General features: G+C 37.8%; 1 protein-coding gene across 1 annotated transcript in view; it reads right to left on the reverse strand.

Annotated features, from left to right (window-relative positions):
* The window catches only part of LOC140327842 (progonadoliberin-2), a 22024-nt gene extending 19441 nt beyond the window's left edge, over nucleotides 1–2583 (reverse strand). Inside the window, exon 1 of the mRNA XM_072407155.1 lies at nucleotides 2537–2583. The gene's annotated coding sequence lies outside the window, so the exon portion shown is untranslated. The remainder of the gene's footprint in view (nucleotides 1–2536) is intronic.
* Nucleotides 2584–17941: the final 15358 nt, after the last annotated feature.

Consider the following 17941-nt stretch of genomic DNA (forward strand, 5'->3'; position numbering starts at 1 on the left):
GGGGGGGAGAGCTGTCAATGGCCATGGTTTTGAAATTTGATGTTTGATGTAATGGATAAGTTTACACAAACACTTGAGCAATATGGTATCATACACAAATATGGGGGGTCACTATACATAAAGCACCCCTAGTAAGGCAGCATAGTAGCTGTGCTTTATCGTTCATCTCTCTTAATGTAACCCTATTTTCCTTAATTAGATAAATCAAAATGGATTCTTTCTGAGCTTAGTTATTTTTGCTGATAAGATGCTCATTACAAAGGCTGACTGCACTGCCTGCCATATGAGCAGCCACTAGAGGAAAACATTTTCAAATCTTATTAAATATGAAAAGCACACCAAGCAAATACCAATGGGTATGGTGAATCCAATAGTGCTTCCAGGTAAACATTGCCTTCATAAACTAAAATGTGTAATCCCTGAATTGCATTATAGTATAAAGGACACATAAACACTAACCAATTTCAACAAATACAGACATTTTTATACCTCTTTTTGGCCACTTATAGTTCAGCCCAGGAAGGGTTGAAAAGGGTGAAGAACAATTCCTTGAATGGGATTGCAGCACATAGCAGTGATTTCTGGAAAGCCACTGCCAACATTTATAACTGACCGGACGGAGGACTGTGCCAGTAAACTGAAATACAATTTACATTTTTCAGAACAGCTGTGACACAATCATTTAAATGTCAATGAAGAAAATATTTGCCAAACTTTATATCAGTGTAATGAGGCTTAATCCCTTTCTGAATTACTTACAAACATAATTTCAAGAACTGAGTCTGGCTAATCCTTATACACACACTCGGGTAAAAGAACTAACGATGAAAAGTAGGCTCTGTTTTACTAAGGGTCAATTTATTGATGTCTAAACCCCAGATACACACATCGTTCACTCAAAATGCACAGTTTTACCATCTATGATTTAAAAAAAACTGAAATTTCAATCTTCATTGAAAGTTTTACGTGACCCTTGATAAATTAGACCCACAATTCTCTTTTTTTTTGTCACATGCATTTAATAATTAATTATAACAGATATTTTTATATAATTGTCTAATATTGTAATATTTTATTATTATCATTGTTTTAATTATCATTTATTAGTAATAGTAACAATATTATTATCATTATTTTTTTATTAATAAAACATATGATAATGGTGCAGGCTTCACTCTACACCTCTGTTCCTTGACCTTTTTAACATGAGGGAACCCCTTGAAATAGCTTGCAGGTCCTTAAGGAACAACTAATTTAATTATTATATCTACAGCTCACACTATTAGTTGGTGTTCAGTGGGAAGAATGTTACCCTTACAGACAGCCAAAAAGATCATTGGTGTCAATTAAACTCACCTGAGAGGTGCAAATTGCTCAAAGAACTCCTGTCTGGGAAACACTGTTCTACATCAACATTTAGGAGACATCACAATGTATATAATGTAAATCAATCTTATATCAAAAAATGTTTTTTGGGGGAAAGAAAATAGGGGTGCACATGTGTACAGGTACCTATATACATCTGTAACCCAGAATATTAAAGGCATTGCCATTTCTATAAAATGCATTTTCATAATGTCTAATTAACACATGAAATAACCTCCATGCCTGCTTAATACTATCCATGGCATTACATTGCTATTTAGTGCATCAGCATCCCCAAATACAGTTCAGCAATGCTAGAAATCTCAAATACCTTCAAAAAATTAACTTAAAAATTATTACTACTTCCGTAAAGAAACTGAACAATAAAATGCCTGAACAAGAAATAAAATAAAAAGAAAAAGCAGCAGCAGATTTGTCTAATTATTACAGGTCGCAAAAATCTTTCTTATTGGTGAGAAACCGCTCTATGTATAGTGCATATCGATGACAATATTGGAAGGTAAATGTTAGGACTGTAAAGATTGCTATTTATTGTTTTACTACAACTATCATAATATATATATATATATATACTATCATAACTTTTTAATTATATATATATATATATAAATAGGATGTGAGCTCAGAATCTCGAGATCCTGAAAAAAGTTCAAGAATACCATTTAAAAGTTATTTCACAGAACGAGTAGTGTCTGCATACTGGAGACTTCTGGTAGCAAAGCAAATAGTTCTGCCTTTTCTTCAAAAAAATATACTAATAAAGGGCAGACTTTTAAAATCTTTTTCTGCTGTCTGTTTTATATATATATATATATATATATATATATACATATATATATTACTATAATGTAATTATATAAGTTGCATTTTCATGTTCTCATCCAACTTGTGGTATTTATATACCTACACACATATAATAAAAATGTAAAAACTAAATAACAAAAAAAAAAATCTTAATATATACATATATTAAAAATGTAAAAAAATATAAAAATTAAAAATGCCATTATATATATATAATAACAAAAATTCAAATCATAATATATATACATATAAAAAAATATATAAATGCATGAATAACTATATGCAAAACTCATGATTTTTCAGCAGAGCCAATAAGCAATAAAGACAGCAGGTGGTCTGTACATACCTTGAAGATGTCCACTTAGATCCAGCAGACTTCAATGATCAGCCAGCACTTGCCCTGAGTATTTATATGTTCTGTCCGCCTGGGTGAGGATGACTTTGTTGCTGACGTCCAGGCTCTGCTCTGTGATTAGTGAGATTCAGCTGTAAGTCACAGCACATTCCATCAGGTTACTTGGAGGGGGTCTCTTGAGCCCCCACCTTTAAGCCAGCTTATTATTGAAATGAGCAACATTTTCCCCTGGGAAAGGAAAAGGCAAGCATGTGATGTATATATATATATATATATATATATATATATATATATATATATATATATATATATATATATATACATCTTTTTTTGTGCACGGATTTTGTAGTGCAGTCTTAAGGATACCCAGGTACAGCATTAAATCCCCTGCACAGCAAGGTTATCCTGAAGCCTCATCATGCCAATATTTATGTGAATGTCCTTCCAGCCTTGTGTGTATAGCATAAAAATAAAGGATTGATGTGCATATAAATGTCAAAATTAAAGCTTTGCTGCAGCCTTTTTGTGAATCTGTGTCCTTTATAATAAATATAATGTTGTACAGGAGGAGGAGGGATGGGAGGTGGAGGCTGTACTTTGTTCTTTCCAGAGGTGAAGGAAATATTATGCTTTGGAAGTTTTCTCAGTAACATATTTAAAGTTGAACTCCAGGCAAACAGACTAAAATATTGGCGAAATGCAAATAGGAGAGTGGGTTTGTATTCTATTCATTCAGTTCTGAGCGTTAAAAAGCCCCATATTAGCACATTTTTGTCTGGTAGGGCTGACGACCTGATTTTTGTTGAATGTTTTAGTTATAAGTCCTGCCTCTGTCCCAGACAGTTACTGGACAGTGAACAAAGAAGCAACAGACCAATGGGCTCATCTGTTACTCTACCTTCTCCACCTATCAGCATATGATACAGCGGACTCTCACTGGTTTTCCCTCTCCTACTCTGAGCTCTGCAGCACAGGGGAATACCAGAGGATGATACCAAGTCTTACATGACATTGCTGGACTGCATGCATTTCCAATGGAATGAGAGTTAGGTTACTCCGAACCATCTAAAACAGCCGAATCTAAAAAAGACTTGGATAAGATGTAGGCACCAGAGAGAGAATTCATGGATGTCTCATTGCTGGAGGAGAGGTTCAGTTTTCCTTTTCCTATCAAGTTTATTACAGCCAGATTCTTTAGGCTTTTCATGTTATTCAAGGGTGGGGCTTGACTGCATTTTTGTTGCCGCCACCAATTTTCTCCTCCTCTACCCTCAAAATCCCTGCCCCATATTGTCCCATGCAAAGGTGACCAGCACAGGGTGCGTATACAACAAATGCATTTGCACACAATAAAGTGTAAATTATTTGAAATATTGCAAATAGTAGGTGAAGGGTTGGATAGTTGTTGGAAAACAGGCGGAAGGTCCACTTTAATCCATCCTGTGCCCCAATTTTGAGATGTACAGAGCTTTGGGTTCAACTTAATTTCCAGACTTTTTGTAGCATGTTTTGCTTCAAAATCGCACATAAAGTCAACTTCAACATGGCCTTTTAGTTAGAGATAGAACCTCATGGGTGGAGTTACCTGCTGTTTTATTCTTTGTATTAGGGACACCAGAATCTTAGTCACAGATCTTGGTTTTGCTCCTGTTTACCGTGGAAGCCCCTATACCTTCTGTTGGTTCTTTATAAAACAGAATACAAGATGGAGACAGAGACTCCAATTATCTAAATATAAACTCTTTTACTTTGGCATCATACACCAAGAATTGTAATTAGAGGAAAATGTCACATGATGAGGCCATTAGGTAATAACCAGGTAGCTGCAAATGAGAAAAACAGTTTACTCCAAGTGCTTTAAATGAAGGTCCTACAAGTCATTCCTAATGGCCATCATGTGACCTAAAGGATATTCTGCTATCATTTTCATTCTCATGCTTTCTTTCCTGTGTTTAATACATTGAGAATACCTCTTTGTGTACTCTTGGTAAAATGGGACATTTCACATGTTGCTATATCTTTATAATGAAGCATGATGGTCAGTATCCTCACTACAGTCATGTATCTGGACATTCCAGTGTGGTCCCTGGGCTCCTCCTTGGTGCAGTGCCAGCTGTCCTCTTTGGGTAGAACAATGCTTGCATTACACTTTAGGAGGAATGCCCCCCACTGGAGTTAAAACTGGAAGATCCCCTGATTTTACTTGGCTGGGAAGATGACTTCAGGACAGGTTATGTAAAGGGGAGGGAAATTCAGGGTAAGGGACATAGATGGGGTATTTCAGGAAAAGGGGCATAGATGGAGTGTTAAATGCTCAGAATTCCTCTTCTTCGTGCCCAGGATTTTGACCTGTTGGAGGTCTGCACGGCTTCCCAACAGTGAGTAACACGTTCTGCATCTTTTGGCAGGGGACAGGCTTCTTCACCTATTAGTATCTTATTAGTATCACCCTATTGGTGAGATCTCCATGCTGAGTTCCCAAATCTGCACACCTGTGGTGCCCGTTATGTGTAAGGTTTTTGACTCTTCCAGTCAAAATTTCCATTTACTTTTTATGATGTAAAAGGAGGGGGAGCTGTGACAAAGGGGGGTCGGAACACCAAAAGGAACAAAACCAAAAACATTGTGACCAGACAGGTCCTTAATTGCAGATGGTTGAGTCAGGCCTTTGGGCATTTTGATTGGCCGGATTAGGATGATGAACTTCCAATGTATATCCTGGCAATCTACACATTGAGAGCTGCTTACCTTTCCTATATTCCTCACCTATTCACAACAGAAACATAACAATAAAAAAGCAATAAAAATGGTACAACAATGACCAAGCCTTGTATTTGCTTGGAAGACCCTTTGGTTCCCCTTTAACCTGTGGCCATGAGCAGAGTCCCTCTGGTGCCCAATGATATTTACAGCCCTGTCTATGTACTCTGCCTATGTTATAATTTCCTTTCTGCTTTGGGTGTCCGAATTTTGCTGCTACAAGGAAAAGGGAACAGAAAGCCAGCTAACCTTCCCTTTTACGTAAATCAAAGTTGTTTCTTACTGCTGTGCTGACTGTAGAGTTTATGATGCTTTCAATCTCTGCTCTGTTATGAGGAGTCAGGTCTGAATGACCCGGCTTTGTTCAATGTGTCACCTACCTATGGCAGATTTGGGGGCTTTGTGATAAAGGCAGACTGCTTGTCTTGTGAAAACTTGCTGTGTTTGATATTTCAGTCTTGTCTGTGGGAGATTTTTTGCTAGCTTGCACCAAGTGGCCGTCTGATGACTCTTCTGGATAAGAAGTCCGTGCACAAATACATTCATAAAAAGTTGTGACAACCCACCACGCTTATGATTGTTCCTTGTATTCTGCCGCAACGACTTTACAAGATGGCGGACAACCATTTGAAGATTGAACAGCTGTCATCTTTATCATGCCAATATTTGTTGGCATTACAGTAACCTTAAAAACTACTAACACTTTGTGAGGTCCAATACACAGATATGGGATGGACTTGCTCACCATGTGAGTTTATTACTGTTATATAATACAACTTCAAAAATGGACCTGTCACCATTCTAAGCATTTCGATAGTAAAAGTCTTACCTAAAATCAGAGACTCCATTAGTCATGCTATTTTGCGCTTTTGAGCACCCCTCTGGTCGTGTTTTTGTTTTCTTACTTGACTTCCCCTAACTTCTGGAAAACCATGTCATAGTCAAAGGTAGAGGTGATCAGACAGTTCCATTCGGAGTCAATTTTGACTTTGAACTTAAATCTGAACTTGGAATTTGATCAATTTAAGTGCAGATCCAACATTACTATAACTCACCTCCTATTGTGTGTTACTTCCCCCACCTCCTAGATTGTAAGCCTTTCGGGGCAGGGTCCTCTCCTCCTGTGTCACTGTCTGTATTCATCTGTCATTTGCAACCCCTATTTAATGCACAGTGCTGCGTAATATGTTGGCGCTATATAAATCCTGTTTATTAATAATAATAATAATAATAATAATAATAATAATAATAACTGTCTTTGACAGGCACAGTAGGCTGCCAGATGATGATGGCAGTCATCGCTCAATGGCCAGATTGATTGAACCTACCATTGACAGCAGCTAGAATGGCCATATAAGACTTACATTGACCTACAATACAAATTCCAACCTGAAATCTTTCCAAATCTAAATTTCTAGACCAATCAGATTCTGAAATTTTGTGTTCCAAGCACCTCTAGTCAAAAGGCTAAACCAACTTCCTTGCTGGCCAGTCTTGCAATATATTTGAAAAAGGAGCAATGGAAGAAAAAGTCCTTTGTTAAGAACAGAAAAGAACATAAAATTCATGAGAATAGAAGAATCAAAGCCTTAGATGTCCCTCACAAGTCCCTATAAAAAATTCTCTCTCAGGGACTCCTAAATAGTCTTCCCTAGTTAGGGCGACAACACTGCTTCTTCATAGATATGAAACCACAAGTAAGCAATGTTAAGGACAAGTAGTGTGTTATTATAGCATTATTACTTAGTGAAAATAACAAGTAATAACAAGTTACACTTCACCCCACACAGGCATCATTCATTCATTTTTGCATGCAGTACATTCATTTTGACAAATGAAGCAAGATGTAACGAGCCACTGTCAATATTCCGGTATTACCTTAAAGCAAAATTTAATAAAACAAAAGCATATAAACCACAGGAGCAAAACAAGACAGCACTCCTCTGGGTCACATTCAATAAACCATAAAGCCAGAAAAGAAGGAAGATGATTAAAAGCCAACTTGGGCGTAGGCTTATATTAATTCCGGGTGATGTGTCCTACAGACTTATTACCTCTTGATATCATGCAAAGTATCAACTGCAAATCAATATCATACACATTCAAGTTCAGGGCTTCCCCAAGATCTCAAACTTTTTTTCAAGGGTTATTTCAGGGTGAAAAAGTTTATAAAGTTGGCAAACTGCTGGAAAGATTACCAATTTTTGCAGGATGGACACTTTTGAAAGATCACTGCTTTCACTATTGTAAGATGGTGATCTCCATGTTGATTAAGTGGCGGATGATCACCTTAATTGCCACCTTATAGTTTGACAAAAGTCATTACTTTATAAGGGGAGAATTCGCTGGATCACGATAAGGACCAATTGTAGGGCCCAGGTCAGTACCAGTATTCCCCAGACACCAATCCCCCAATCTATCGCTGCAGTCTTCGCCTATAGCAGCCCCCACTTGGGGGGAGACTGGTTGCATCTCCCAGCACTCGGATGCCCCCAGGACTTGGTGCGCAAGGGATGGTGTCTGGGGATATGCCGGCAGCCAACCCGGTGCCCACAAGTATAGAGTCTACAAACGCAGAGTACAGAGGGTCAGGAAATCCGAAAACAAGCTGAGGTCAAAAACACAGGAATACAGTCCATCCAGCAAAGTACAAAGGGAGAGGCACAAACAGAGTCGGGGTAACAAGCAGGGGACAGTCCAGGCAAAGTTGAAATGGATAGTAAGGAACAGGCGCAGGTCAGTAACAGAGAATACTCAAAAATCAATTCAACACAGTTAAAGCCCAGCAGACGCTATAACAGGCACATCTGACTGGGAGAGGCTATAAAGCCCCGGCAGCCAATGACAGCATGTAATTGATTAGGAACCACTCTGCTAATCAGCTCCACGCATCTCCAATTCCCTTCAGCTGTGCAGCCTCAGTGCAGAGGATGCTGAGGGAAAAATCCCAGCTACAGGGATGCAGCAACCCACAGGGCACTGATCCTGAAACCTCAATGCTACCGCGAGCGTAAATGCCAGCGGGAATAGGCTGCGCGCACCTTCCTGCGGTGAGGCATCGCTTGGGATCGTAAGTCCAGAGGGCGCCTCCTAACAGCAGTGGTGTTTGTTTTGGAAGTGGCAATCAGTTCTTCCATTAAATTGAATGGAGCTTCTGATTGGCAAATCAATTTTTATTATAATACAACAGCTAATCACTTTTTTTTATGAATCCAACTATTTGAAATGTGGAATGAAATGTTAATATCTGATAACCACTTTATTATAAATAAGTTCTAGGCAATTCACTTTGTGTACTTTTTGGATGAGAACAAATAAAGGACATTTCACTTATTTAAAGCAGAATTATAAATTGTTACTGGGCAGGTCTATTCCATGTCCTTTCTGCAAAAAAAAATCCTTACTTTCCTGATTGCAATTTTTTAATTACACTCCCTTTTTCTGAATCTTCTTCCAACTTCTCTTCCTGGTTTTGATCTTCAGCAATCTTGATTAGTTGGACTAGGATGACTTAACTTTCAGAGCCATGGGATTTAGTTCAGTCCTGGCAGCCACAGAGGAAGCCCGGTTGCTCGGGGTATGCCAGCTTCCTACGCTCAGCTGCATAGCTCGGCTGTTTTAACAGTTGAAAGGAGCAATCAGGCAGGTAAGTGTGTTTTTTGCAGAAGAGGATCCTGCCCAGAAGAAGTTACAATCTAAATTACAATCTAGATTACACTATTCCCAGTTCTCGCTCTTTGGACTACAGAACACCTATGCTCTGTACAACTCTTCTCAACTCTCTTAGGTAATAGGCTTTACTGTGGTCAGTAATTCACACTGATTTTCTAAACTGTAGATAAAAGCAGCTTGAATCTAATTCCTGGCTCGGACCAGTACAGATCATTTTTTTAAGCACAATACAATTTTTCCACACCTTTACCTTGCTCTCCCTTGGGAGGCCCCATGGAAATGTATATTCACTTATCCCTTCTTGGTGAAGATGAGAGCCCTTGGTAGCCATGTTTACATTTCTGTCCAAACACGAACCAATTTGCCTAAGCTTGAGTGATGTCAAAGCAAGGCCACAGATGTCGCCATGTGTCATCTATATTGATTATTGAGATTACTAATTTAATCTTAAAATTAAACTATTGATATAATTGTGTAAGCAAAACCAGCAAAAACATTTAATTAAAAAAGTAAAGTTTTTATGGGTCAAGTATAAAAGAGTTGACATGATATTTTCTGTACATTTGCCCAACATTTGCCCAAAAATCACTTTTCATAATACAGGGTTCCATGTACATTGGCCCAACGTTCAACTGGCAAACAATAGATTTATTGAAATTTGGAAATATCTGTTTTACTAAATGAAAATAAATGTTTACTGTAAAATACATACTATTTAAAGAAGTGTGAATATTACATTCTCACCAAATTCATTTGAAATTCATTGAACACTTTTAACAATGTCAATAAAAAAATAAACTTTGTAGTTTTATTTTCAGAGATAACCACCACAGCACTCCAAGACATTTCCGGTCCCCATACTAGGTAAATATCCTGGACCCCTACATTAAGCATTGTAAAAATCAAGCTCTTTTTAACAAGCCTGCTAAAGAATTACCTCTTGCTCCCTCCCCCCCAATAGCGGCCCTGCTATCTGGTATACCTATGGCAAGCATAAAGCCTCCTGCCATGTCAGTAATAATACTGAGAACAGTTTTTCAAAATTGTGGATACCCTTTCCAAATAAAACCTGCCCAATGCAGATAAGCATAGGGCTCTTAGACTTCACCATCTATGCCGGTATAAAAATAAAAACAGTAGTCTTTTAGGCTGGATTCACAGGCTGTCTGATGCAGTGAATAATATGCATGTTAAAGCATGATATGCCAAGTAGTAATTTATTAACTACTAAATAATAATAATGTATTGTGCTAACGGGCAATGCACCCCAATGGTGCTAAAACTAGACCTGCACCATTTTGCTGATACCGCAAACCAAAATGCATGCACTATGCTGTGTATATAGAATATAATACATGTTTAGGGAAAAAAGTAATTTAGACAAAAAGACAACTGAAAACTGCAACAATTTTTTATTCCACAACTTTAGTTCCACTTTACATGTTGTGGAGTTTAAGTGTCAAGACAAAGAGTTATAATAACTCATAAGGGCTTGTTGAAAAAGGTATTTTCTATTCATGCAGGGGACAATGACATGCAAGGGGGGGCTCTTCAGTAAATTGTTTGCAAGTTTCTATTCACATTAACTCTCAGCACCAGGAGCCTTGACCAAAGAACTACTTGCACCATGTTCCAGATTCACTCAGCTTTGCAGAAGCTCCAGGGGATGCAGAAGTTCTTTTCAGACCTTCAGGGAAAACTGCAGGAAAGAATGTCAGGGGTGCAGCCCTTCAGTGTGAATGTTAAAAACTCAGTTGTGTGAGAGTAGCCATTCAAAACCAGGGTTCCTCCAGAAGTTCTCAGGGGTTCATTGAGTCAAAGCTGATTGACCTATAAGGGTTCCTGCATTGTTCAGTGGCCAACACCACTTAGTAGAGCCAGCTGCAAAGGACCATTCTAGCCACTAATGTATGGAGGGCATTCCTACCACTGGTAACCAATGCAAATAACATTTTCCCCATTGATTGGTTATAGCAAAAGTTTTCTGATACCTTTTCTAAAGGCTGTGCCAGGGGCTACTGATGTGACACATGTGGCACTGCGAAAAAAGTCATGGAGACAGAATTGGTCCTTTACAAAATACAATTGAAAGGCACAGTGCCAGGGTCTGCTGATGTGACACACTTTGCCCTGGAAAGTAAGAAAGAGAGGGACAGGGTGGTAGGGGCTTCTTTGTGACACACCTTGCTCAGTAGAGGAAGTGGTAAAGTGGGAAGGAAGGCCAGGGCTACTAGTGTTATATTCTTTGCCCTGCAGAGTTACTGTAATACAGTTTTCCATGCAGTAGAAGGAGGAAGGTGAGATTGCTAGGGCATATGTGCCCAGTAAAGGAAATAGGAGAAAGTCTGAGGTGCTGGGGTTTTTTGCTCAGACACATCTTAACTTGCAGAGGAGATAGTAGTAGGTAAAGGTACCAGGGTTAATTGAACTGCGGAACATACAAAAAGTCATTAGAGACCTCTTCAAAGATCTGCATTTGACTTCCTTTAAAATGAATCTCCAAGATTCTTTTCTGGGTGCTAAATTTTATGAATTGGGTCAAATGATTTCCTTGTGAGAAGCCATTTTCATCTTGTACTAAAAACAAAAAACATCCTGTACAATTAGCTTGTTCTGTTTACAGAGCTCAATAACAGAAGCCTAAATCATACACAAAGCTGTATGGGTCACAGAATGGCAACTGGCACGTCAACCCACCTACCTCTTTGCTCTTCCCAACCCACTTGGAACTTATTATTAACACCGATGTAGCTAAAAAAATAATAACCTGATAATAACCTGATGCTGAGCTTTCTCCTTAAACCATGCAGTAGAAGGAGGAAGGTGAGATTGCAAGGGCGTCTGCTGTAACCTCAGCAGAGGCTGTGCCCAGTAAAGGAAATAGGAGAAAGTTTAAGGTGCTAGGTTTTTTTTGCTCAGACACATCTTATATTTAGAGGAGATGGTAGAGAGGGAAAGGTACCAGGGTTGATTGTCACCAATGTGACACAATGACCTGGAAAGATATGGGTTGCCAGAAGCTACGGTTCTTCTATTGCCCCTCGTAGTAGGTGGGAGGAAGGCAGTGCCAGGGGCAAATCTCTATGAACAAGTATCAAAAAAAAAATAATATAAGGAATGGTCCACAATGTTATTTATGAAGATTTTTTTTCTTTCAAGCAATGCAAGGTGGATTCTTGGACTGTTGGCTGTGGAAAAGTAGAAGAGCTAAGGGAATACACACCCTTTGGTAAACATGCAATACCTAAAAAGCTATTGCTTCCCCCTAGCAAATAGCTCATTTAATTGCCTTTCTATACAAATACAAATCACAAGCTTTCTTTTCTAGGAAGTTTATGGAGAAAAACCTGAAAAACAAATTTCCAATATTATACCTGGCCTTCCATCGCCATGAAAAGGTCCGAGACGTGTTCACACATTCCGTCATAACAGCTGTTTTACACCGAGAGTCGCTGAAGTCATGTAGAGCCAATGCCATTATTTACATCCCAACTGTATAAATATCACAAAATGTGAATCATCTCTGTCTGAGGGGGAAACTTTTAGATTGACAATTTAAAAGGAACCTGTAGGAAAGCTAAATCATTCTGTGAATTCTGGCACCGCCGCAGTGCACATTCTATTTCCAGGGTCACAAATTTAAATGGGTTCAGCTTTTCCAAACCAAAAAACAAAAATATAAGTATACAGGGTATACAGGGAAGTTCTTGTACTCTAGATCATATATTATTTTCACACTGTGTACTTATATCAAGCAATGCCTGCAACCGGTGCCTCTTGTCTCCCAAGCAGCGTCAGAGGTAGCAATGATTATCATAGTGATTGGGAATAGAGAGGGGAGAGGTGAGACTCTGTCCATTTTTACAGAATATATCATTACCTTGCATCGGGTCTTTTGTTTGTCTAATCTTCCCTGGAAAGGTTTGATCCGGCAGCAGGTTTAAAAGCCAAATCAGACCAAATCATCAAAGAGTAAACAGGGTCCGGGAGGATGACATGAATATTTTACACCTCTCTGCTTACATGAGGGCACATTCTTCCACTCTCCACCATCAGTATAAGAAGGAAAACAAGGTGCTAAAGTAGAATGCCAAAATGCTGGTGTATCCAGTAAGCTTTTCTTAAATATTTTGAGAGTTTCTTAAAATAAAGTTTAGAGTTTGGGAAGGATAGCCAAGAATGTATTGTTGTTTATGTCCCTATTGAGGAGATTCACCCTTCTATTTGGTGACCAAAGGTAATGGGAAATCCAAACTTTTAGAACTGTTACAAGAACAAGGAGTAAGGGGAAGTTACCTGCTACAGGGGCAACTCTCAACAGCAGTCATTCTCAACCAGGGTACATCCAGAGGTTTCCAGAGGTTCCTCAAGCTGTGTCTGATTAGTTTTGGGACAAACACCACTTGGTAGAGCTAACCGCTTGACTTTAATAATGTTCTAGGTGCCCATGAAGGTGGTATTCCAGCTTCCACTGTAGGGGACATTCTTTCCACTGGCCACCAATTTAAGAAGCTTTTTACCCTACTGTTTCCCAAAATATATGGTTTTAGTAGTTAAGACCTGCAAACTAGTTTAAAGGGTTCCTCATGGGTAAAAAAAATTGAGAAAGGCTGCTCTACAGTAATATTAACTTGGGAGATTTTTTGGCTATGACTCTATTGCAAAACAATAGTTGGAAACTTCTACTAAAAATGTTTAGTAGTGTAAAGTTTATCTGTTTTTTTCTTGCACCCATCAGAAAGCCAAATGGCTTTATGCCTGTCTGTTTAAAGAGGCCTTATGATTTCCCCCCAAAATCTGATGACAGGATAGAAGTTGTCAATTTACCTCTCCGTTTGTGTCTCCTATGTGTCTCCTATCACCTCCATTCCAGCGATCTAACATTCATTACTTCAAGTGTTGGATGTCAGTTTACCCCACCTTGCACCATGGATGCATTTTCCAATCAACATGTTGCGGCTTGGTCAAAATCTTCTTTTAGAATGCACTGCCTAGCCTATTGGCATGGGTGCCCAGCTTGGGTTAAAAAGACCTCGGGCCTTTTACATCAACAAGCCCGTCCAGTCTAATGAGATACCCATATCACCAAAAGACCGGGCAAAATGTTTTCCATCCAAGCTGTTGTTTTACTCCCAGCACACATCATCCATAGCTAGGCCAAATTGAAAAGATGTTTAGTATAATTTAGTAAGCAATAGAAATATGTCACTGTGCTTGTAAATAATCTGCACACAATAGTTACAAAATTATTACATAGCTCCCAACTTTTCAAAATTTTAACTGTCACTCTTTTGGTACCAAAACCCATTTCCCACTTTTACATCAGCTAAAAGAACCTGTATAAAAATGCTTGTTAAATTTCAAAATCTTAATATTTTTATCGAGTTATTGAAAGTTAGTAAAAACCTATGTTTAAGTAACCACTTTTGATTCCTTATGATTATCTTTGAGTTATGGAAGTTTTTTGGCATTTGTAGAAAAAGTGGACTCTACCTTACCTTTTAAAAAAGTTGTAAGGTATGACTATTGATGTTATGGACTGATTGAAGAAATGCTTTCTGTCGTGCTGTGGAAGGGTAAGCAATCATTGACCCCACAGTATTTGGATTCCCCTGGACCCAATCTTACAATCTCTAAATAATCCTAACAAGGAACATATACATGGTCAGAATACTTCTTGTCATTTTAAAGAACACCTTAGCTCTCTAGGCCACCTTATATTCCTAGTCAAAAAAAAAAAAAAAACGGTAGGCAATAAAGCAACATTGTTCCTGACAAAAAAATGAAAAATGTAAAGAAAGAGACTTTATAATTACTTACACTAATATCCATTGATTTGTGGCAAGGCAAAGCCATCGAAAGAATCTTCACGTTTTGGGTGTGATTTCACCCCTCCTACACTGTTGTTCCTCCTGCTGGTCCCTACATCACAAATGTGTCCTTAAAAATCTTTATACCCTGAAAACCTTTACTGAGAAAGTAATGTTTCTGCCATTGCTAAATTGCTGGTTTTGATGCTGGTCCAGTCTCTGATCTACATTAAGTATGCAGACCAGAAGTTGTGACTTCACTTTGACTTATATTGCAATATTTGAAATCAATGTTTTACAAATGAGAGAGTGGGTCAGTATGCCAGCCAGGCAGCATTTTTTTACAGCTTCTTCTTAACATTTTTATTATTGTAAATTAGGATAATATTAGGATATTATAAAGAATATTTTGTAGACTTCCTACAGACATTTTCCCCTTTTTCCCACCATGTTGTTTGGGCACTGGATGCACCGAAAACCTCTTCCTGCACTCTGCCTTGGTCTGGCATAATACTTCCAACACCAACTGTACATTGAAAAGCAGCTTGTAACTTTTAGGAACTGTGCTAAGAGCTTCGTGCAAGTAATGGCAACCAACAGTTCCCTTTCACTTGAACGGGAGTGGTTAAGCCCATGGCAAAACACTATAGCTGAAATTAACCTAATGTAACTGACTTTAAATATGCATGCAGATAAGCAATTCTGATACGTCTTTTTAATATGTTATATAAAAAAATAATAAAACCCAGATATAGCCAGGAGATTTTTCAGAAAATAACAGCAATGGAAGCCCCAAACTTCCTGTATTACAGACCAGTCATTGCTGCTTTGTTTCCTTGTGTAGGGAGATTAGTCTTGTATCTGCCCCATGTAGATTTCCTGCAGGAAGCAAAGCTTATATTGGGTGAACCTGCCTAGTGATGGCATGGCTATAACTACAACATAGTATCTGGGTTTACAATTGTGTTGTGTGCACTTAGAGTGGATTATTATACTTTTACATTACACTTTTTCTGCCAATAGTTCAGTTTTATTGCTTTGGAAATTAGTGTGAAATTGCAATATAAAAAAACTTTTTCTCTGTATTAATTCCATTTATCAAACAAGAGAGGTTTTAAAAAAGCCTGCCGTTTCCTATTTTTTTTCTTACAGGTTCTGCTCAGTACATTCACATTATTAGACATGGTATTTGCATCTGTTCACTGTCCAGTGCCAAAATGTCTGGAGGTCGTTCATGAACGGAACATCTGCAGGAAAGCGCAGCTTCATAGTGCCGGCACAGGTGACACACGCTATACATCTTTATATTAACCCCCTCATGGTCATTGAAATACTGATAGAAAGTCTTTTTACTTAAACTATACAAAAATTAAACATAATGTAGTAGTCTGTGTCCATCTGCTTTATGAAAAGGATATTTAAAAACACTTGCAATAGTAGACGAATAGAACAGGGGATTCAAGTGCAAAAATCTATCTAGCAGAAGTCCAAGAAGATATAAGTACCCACAACATCTATCCAGCTAGTTTACATACATATAAGGTCTTTACATACATATAAGGACTCAGATTACAGCCTTCCTCTATACTTTGCATTACATGAACTCCGATTACAGATATGCTCTATACTTGGCATCACATGAGCTCAGATTACAGCCTTCCACTATACTTGGCATCACATGAGCTCAGATTACAGCATTCCTCTGTAAAGAGTAAAAAATTGCCTATCTGCACTATCAGCAGCTAATGCAGAATGACAATAACACTATAAATACCTACTGTTCTGCTCCATAGTATACATAATCAATATATATTCTATTATAAAAAGCATCTTGGTTTATACTTGGGCCACTCAACTAGATGGCGCTGTGTCCTCATAAAAATGTGTAACAAATTCTTGCTGTTGAAGAAAAGCTTTACAGAATGTGTTACATACTTTACACGAATGTACAGCATCATCCCCCGATAATGCACAAAAGATCATTTAAGGGCGGGTTGCTCACGATAAGCAACACTAAAGTGCAAAATATTTGAACCCATAAAAAGGTAAAGAAAAGATACATAGACTGAGCAAATGTGACTTTTTTTTAAATAAATACTTAAAAAATAACACTACATATATATTTATTCAGGTTATTTTTATTGACATTTCTATTGGTTACTGTTTTGAATATTAGCAGTGGTGGCTGCATTGGTAGGTTTATATTTGAGTAAAAGTTGAATTCCTGTATTTTCAGGTAAAAGTAGGTATTATTATTATTTTTAACTTGTTTTTTTTTTTTTTTTATAGTCACGACATTTATTGTCTTATATTTAGATTTATATATTTATTTAGATTTATTTAGGTTTATTTTCGAGTGTATACAAGCATAGGTTATATATTTGTAAGCCAATATCACTTATTGCTTTTTAGACTTAAGTAATGACAAAGGTATTGTTCAATAAATAGGCCTTTAGCAGAAATGTAGAAATTGTGCTGGTTTATAGAAGCATGAGAGCTGAACTAGTTAATAGAAACATGGGTGATCAGATGAAGTATTAGATATAACACACAGTGGCGGAGCCCATTCCCTTTTTTTTGAGATGAGTCACTTGTCCCAAGCTGTGTGACCTGCAGAAAGTCTTCAGGTAAAACACTGACACCGGGTGACAGTTGTTTCCCGTGCTCGGCTCAGTGCGCTTGACTTGATCAGCATGTGTATTTGTTCGGACCTTCATAAGCACATGTTTAAGTCAACGGCTCCTCGATGAATGGATTATTATACTGGAAGCAAAAATGAAAGAAAAAGGCTGATGACAAACGTCACCTAACATTTATAAATAATACATTCCCATGTACACACAATGAGGGTGGGTGTGATATAACAATGGGAGCAGAAATGATTAAAATATCCCTTCCACCTTAAAGGTCAATTTTCTAGAAAAAATATTATTTCATGATTATTTTATATTTTAATATAATATAATAATAAATTAAATATACTATTTTATGAAGGATATAAAATATATTATAAATAACCAGGATTTAGCGGATTCATTGCAAATTCTTTCCTTTTTAAACTGTGTACAGAATGCCCCCGATATGTATGCTATGGCTTCAGGGAATACATTTTAGAATTTTGAGGTTTTCAAGAATCATTACAGCTGTAGATTGA

This window comes from Pyxicephalus adspersus, chromosome 3 (genome assembly GCF_032062135.1).
Source record: "Pyxicephalus adspersus chromosome 3, UCB_Pads_2.0, whole genome shotgun sequence".
Classification (NCBI taxonomy): domain Eukaryota; kingdom Metazoa; phylum Chordata; class Amphibia; order Anura; family Pyxicephalidae; genus Pyxicephalus; species Pyxicephalus adspersus.